The sequence below is a fragment of the Rhinatrema bivittatum genome, chromosome 7 (assembly GCF_901001135.1).
Source record: "Rhinatrema bivittatum chromosome 7, aRhiBiv1.1, whole genome shotgun sequence".
NCBI lineage: Eukaryota > Metazoa > Chordata > Amphibia > Gymnophiona > Rhinatrematidae > Rhinatrema > Rhinatrema bivittatum.
In genome coordinates, this window is record NC_042621.1 from 86,383,093 (window position 1) to 86,389,190 (window position 6,098).

Sequence of the window (6,098 nt, forward strand, 5' to 3'; positions counted from 1 at the left end):
CAGACAGATCAATGGCAAGAGTTTGGAAGAGGAACAAGACCTCTGATGATGCCAGTCTAAACATCTCGGGCCTACAGAAGCACTTTGTGAACCAGCTGTCCACCTAGGGCTCCACACCTGCAGCCATGTCCCTGCACAGGAGCAGCTTTGCAGGCGGGATGTCTTACTGAGTATCAGATCCTTTTCCTCATCTCATTCTCTTCCCTGTGGGCTATAGGTGCTTTGCAAGAGGACTAGAGGGCCTGGCTTTGCTTCCACTATGGGTGATTTCAAAGTTGGCATATTTGGGGGGGGGGTACATTTGGCTAAAGCAGAGGGGCAAAGGTCAAAAGGGGAAGGTCCAGAGTAGCATGTGAATGATGGAAGCACAAGGCACTACAGCAATTAAAGAACATGGCAGTGTGGTAAGGGAGTGGTGTCACTGAACTGGGCAGGACTTAGGGCAAACTTGGTTTTCTCTTGCTTACCGCATCACGTTCAATTAGTTTGCTACCCCATTGCTTATAAAACTCCTTTTTTGTTTTACAGAATTAATATTTGCTCTTTTCTCATAGGCATCATAGAAACATAGAAACATAGAAGTGACGGCAGAAGAAGACCAACGGCCCATCCAGTCTGCCCAGCAAGCTACGCAGCTTATCCATTTTTTTCCCCCTTTTTCTCCCTCCCACCCGTCTCTATTGGCTTCCAGCACCCTCCGGCCCCAATTCCCTTCCACCCCTCCACCAATGCAGAGAGCAGCGCCATCCTAGTGAACATCCAGCTCAATCAGGGGTAGCAATCGCCGCAACCAGCAGGCCACACCCCTGCCCCTTACCCACCCCTGTTTTGTTTGCTTGTTTGGTTTTTTTTTTGTTTTTTGAGATGGCAGCCCTCCATCCTTCCGCTCCGTGAAGGTGGAACACCAACCACTGGCCACTGGCATCCCGCTCCGTGAATGCCTCAGTGGCTACTGCCGCTCCGTGCAGTGTTTTGCTGCCTGAAGGTGGAACATCAACTACTGGCCATGGAAGATTAGCCCGATGGTAGGATCCTTATTAGTGGAATGCATAGGGTACACTGGGAGGGCAACGAGAATAAAATTTAAGAATTTCCTAAGGACTTTTCATTTGTGTAGTGCTTTAGTATAAGATGCTGTATCACTTCCCGAGTGAAAGCGTTGTGATCTTTAGATTGGCCTTTGTAGAAATGAAGGAATGTTACTAATCAACCTGACAGCAGCTGGCCAAACTCTAGAAAAGTGATCTTTATTTATTTAAACATTTCTAGACCACCAAGCACCATTTCTTGGCAGTTTATAGTCCAACATACATAAAAATCACAGTGAACCGGGAAGATGTAGTAGGCCAGATTGACAAACTAAAGAGTAGCAAATCACCTGGACCGGATGGTATGCATCCTAGGGTACTAAAGGAACTCAAAAATGACATTTCTGATCTATTAGTTAAAATTTGTAACCTATCATTAAAATCATTCATTGTACCTGGAGTGTGGCCAGTGTAACCCCAATATTTAAAAAGGGCTCCAGGGGTGATCCGGTAACTATAGACCAATGAGCCTGACTTCAGTGCCGGGAAAAATAGTGGAAACTATTTTAAAGATCAAAATCGTAGAGCATATAGAAAGACATGATTTAATAGAACACAGTCAACATGAATTTACCCAAGAGAAGTCTTGCCTAACAAATCTGCTTCATTTTTTTGAAGGGATTAATAAACATGTGGATAAAGGTGAATTGTTAGATGTAGTGTATTTGGATTTTCAGAAGGCGTTTGACAAAGTCCCTCATGAGAGGCTTCTACGAAAACTAAAAGTCATGGGATAGGAGGCGATGTCCTTTCGTGGATTACAAACTGGTTAAAAGACAGGAAATAGAGAATAGGATTAAATGGTCAATTTTCTCAGTGGAAAAGTATAAACAGTGGAGTGCCTCAGGGATCTGTACTTGGACCGGTGCTTTTCAATATATAAATAAATGATCTGGAAAGGAATACGACGAGTGAGGTTGTCAAATTTGCAGACGATACAAAATTATTCAGAGTAGTTAAATCACAAGCAGATTGTAATACATTACAGGAGGACATTGCAAGACTGGAAGATTGGGCATCCAAATGGCAGATGAAATTTAATGTGGACAAGTGCAAGGTGTTGCACATAGGGAAAAATAACCCTTGCTGTAGTTACACAATGTTAGGTTCCATATTAGGAGCTACCACCCAGGAAAAAGATCTAGGCATCATTGTGGATAATACTTTAAAATCGGTGGCTCAGTGTGCTGCAGCAGTCAAAAAAAGCAAACAGAATGTTAGGAATTATTAGGAAGGGAATGGTTAATAAAACAGAAAATGTCATAATGCCTCTGTATTGCTCCATGGTGAGACCGCACCTTGAATACTGTGTACAATTCTGGCGCCGCATCTCAAAAAAGATATAGTTGCGATGGAGAAGGTACAGGACAACCAAAGATAAAGGGGATGGAACAGCTCCACTATGAGGAAAGGCTGAAGAGGTTAGGGCTGTTCAGCTTGGAGAAGACAGCTGAGTGGGGATATGATAGAGGTCTTTAAGATCATGAGAGGTCTTGAACGAGTAGATGTGAATCGGTTATTTACACTTTCGGATAATAGAAGGACTAGGGGGCATTCCATGAAGTTAGCAAGTAGCACATTTAAGACCAATCGGAGAAAATTCTTTTTCACTCAACGCACAATAAAGCTCTGGAATTTGTTGCCAGAGGATGTGGTTAGTACAGTTAGTGTAGCTGGATTCAAAAAAGGTTTGGATAAGTTCTTGGAGAAGTCCATTAACTGCTATTAATCAAGTTTACTGAGGGGCAGATTTTCAAAGGGTTACGCGCGCATAATTGTGCACTCCTTTGCGCACACCGACCCTGGATTTTATAACATGCACGCGGTTGCACGCTCATGTTATAAAATCGGGCATAGATTTGTTCGCGCCGGGTTGTGCGAACAAATCTGCACCCGCATGCAGGTTTTAAAATCTGCCCCTTAGGGAATAGCCACTGCTATTAATTGTATCAGTAGCCTGGGATCTTCATGGTGTTTGGGTAATTGCCAGGTTCTTGTGGCCTGGTTTGGCCTCTGTTGGAAACAGGATGCTGGGCTTGATGTACCCTTGGTCTGACCCAGCATGGCAATTTCTTATGTTCATATAAAAATAAAATGATCAGTAGCCTTCCTAATAATCATCTACAAAACTTACTGAGCCCAACATTAAATCATTTAAAAATATGTATATAAATGCCATCACATTCCCATGATGCCAAAGCCCTTCATGCTGATCATTATCAGTCATCGACCCCAGCCTTACGTCAAAACAAATCGAAAAAGCCAATACATGTAGAACAAGTAATAACAAATCTAGCTATTCCAAGAAAAGAATAAGTATTTCTTATTGGGATGTAATGATTATTAATAAAACTAAAAATGAACACATCCCAGTAGGGAAGGCTTCTTCATAAAAAAATGATTTGAATCTCAATAGTGAGGGCTCTAGCTTCACCATACCAGGAAGAGAATACCAAATTATTGGGCCTTGCACATAAAACAAGCGTTCTCTAAATTCATCTAACCTGATTTCCTTAAATGAGGGAACACAAAGCAAGTTTTGGGCTTTGGACCGCAAACTCCTGGTATTCTGATAAAGCTTCAATGCTGCATTAAAGGCTGCATGCAAGGTAATCCCAGGCAAAGTGAGCTGCAGTGGTCAAATGAAGAGATAACCAGAGTGCATCCTGTTTTTAAATCATCCTTATTCAAAAAAGGAGCAGTCTGCCTAAAAGTTGTATTTTATAAAATGCTCCTTTAACCACTAGCAATTTGAGGCTTCATAGTCAATTTGGAATCCAAAATAACCTCCAAATTACAAGCTTTGGAAACAATGGGGATAACAATGTTGTCTACAAGCACCTGACTGGGAATCTCATCAGACAGACATAGCACCAAGAACTTCTTTCCAAATTCAATAATTTATTCTCCAGCAATCAGGATCTCAGTTTTTTTAAACAGATGGAAACCCAATTGATGGCAACAAGAAAAGAAAGACCCCTGATTTTGTCCTTTCAAATACTTTATGCAAATGAACATTTCAGCAGCATCCTCCTATCTCAGGGATATTTTAAGTTTAGACATGTTTAATATGCTATCCCCCTTGAGATACTTAGCTGCCTCTAGGAGGCCTTTCCATTCTTCTAGCCTTACGCTATTTCTCTGCTAATGCTCCTCATATAGAAGGAAAATTAAGAACATAAGAATTGCCATACTGGGTCAGAGCCAAGGCTCATCAAGCCCAGCATCCGGTTTTTGACAGTGGCCAATCCGGGTTACAAGTACCGTATAGTCCCAGATCCAATCCTTCTTGCTCAAAACCAGGGATAAGCAGTGGATTTCCCAAGTCTAAATGTCTGAACTCTTTTTAAACCCAGTTAGACTAACTGCTTTCACTGCATCCTCTGGCAACAAATCCCACAGTTGAATTGTGCATAGAGTGAAAAAAATACTTTCTCCAATTTGTTTTAAAATGCTACCTATTAGCATCATGGAATGTCCCCTATTCATATTGGAAAGGGTAAATAACCATTCCCTATTTACCCACTCCACTCATTTTATAGACCTCTATCATATCCCCTCTCAGCCATCTCTCCTCCAAGCTGAAGAGTCCTAACCTCTTTAGCCTTTCCTCATAGGGAAATTGTTCCATCCCCTTTTATCATTTTGTTCACTCTTCTGTTTACCTTTTCTAGCTCTGCTTTATCTTTTTTGAGATGCAGTGACCAGAAATGCACACAGTACTCAAAATGCAGTAACACCATGGAATGATAAAGAGGCATTATGATATTCTGTTTTATTCTCCATTCCTTTCCTTATAACACTTAACATTCTATTTGCTTTCTTGACTGCTGCTGCACAGAGCTGAGGATTTCAAAGAACAAACCCACAGTGACTCCAAGAACCTCTTCTTGGGTGGTAATGCTTAATATGGAACCAGCATTGTATAACTATAGTTTGGATTATTCTTCCCTATATACATCACTTTGCACTTGCCCACAATAAATTTCATCTGCCAATTGGATGCCCAATCCCCCAGTTTTGGAAGGTCCTCTTGCAATTCTGCACAATCGATGTGTGATTTAACTACTTGGAGTAATTTTGTGTCATCTGCAAATTTGATCTCACTTCCTTTTCCAGGTCATTTATATTAAAAAGCACAGATCCCCTTACAGGTCCCTGGGGCACACCACTATTTGCCCTTCCCCACTGACAGAAATGACCATTCAATCCTACTCACCGTTGCCTGTCCTATAGCCAGTTACCAATCCACAATAGGACACTGCCTCCCTATCCCATGAATCTTTTTAAATTTCCTGATGGGTCTCTCAAGAAGAGCTTTTCAAATACCTTTTAAAAATTACATTGAGGTGCTTAAACAGAATTAGAAGAGTATTCTCTGAAAAAAAGCAATACTTTGAAAAATGGTTTACTACTTGAAGTCTCATCTGTAAACAAGGCAATGTCTATGATCAAACCATCTACCTCCTATGCTAATAGCATCTTCTGACATTTTTTCCCCATGGTAAAACCCTTCCTATTCCCTACACTTGAGTTTTGAGCTGTCACACTTCACTGGGTGTAGTAAGAAGATCCAAGTCTGGAGCAGAGATGCAGCCTGTGTGCTGGCCTCTATTCCATTCTGCCTGTTACTAATGCCCTATAAAGATGTGTACATTGTGTAAATAGTATATTAGTTGATGTCTTATGCCTTTCCTAGGGAAAGGCAGACTATCAATTGGAAATAAATTAAGAACCTTAATTTGTACTAGAATAATGCCTTTAGTAAATACATTGAATTATGTCTTGTTAGAGGTTGCTGCTCTACCAGGTGCATGTTAATCATGTTGTGTGTATTTCTAGAAGAATATTTGGGCAATTATATTAAAAGGAATCACTTTACAGTAGCTGACACTTTGTCCATTGCCAGATGAAATCTCCTAGGAAGTTAATGTTATTGGCCTGAGACTGAAGTGCTTTTTATTTTAATAGTTTTGTGATGTGATAAAGAAGAGATCCTTCCTGGAGCAC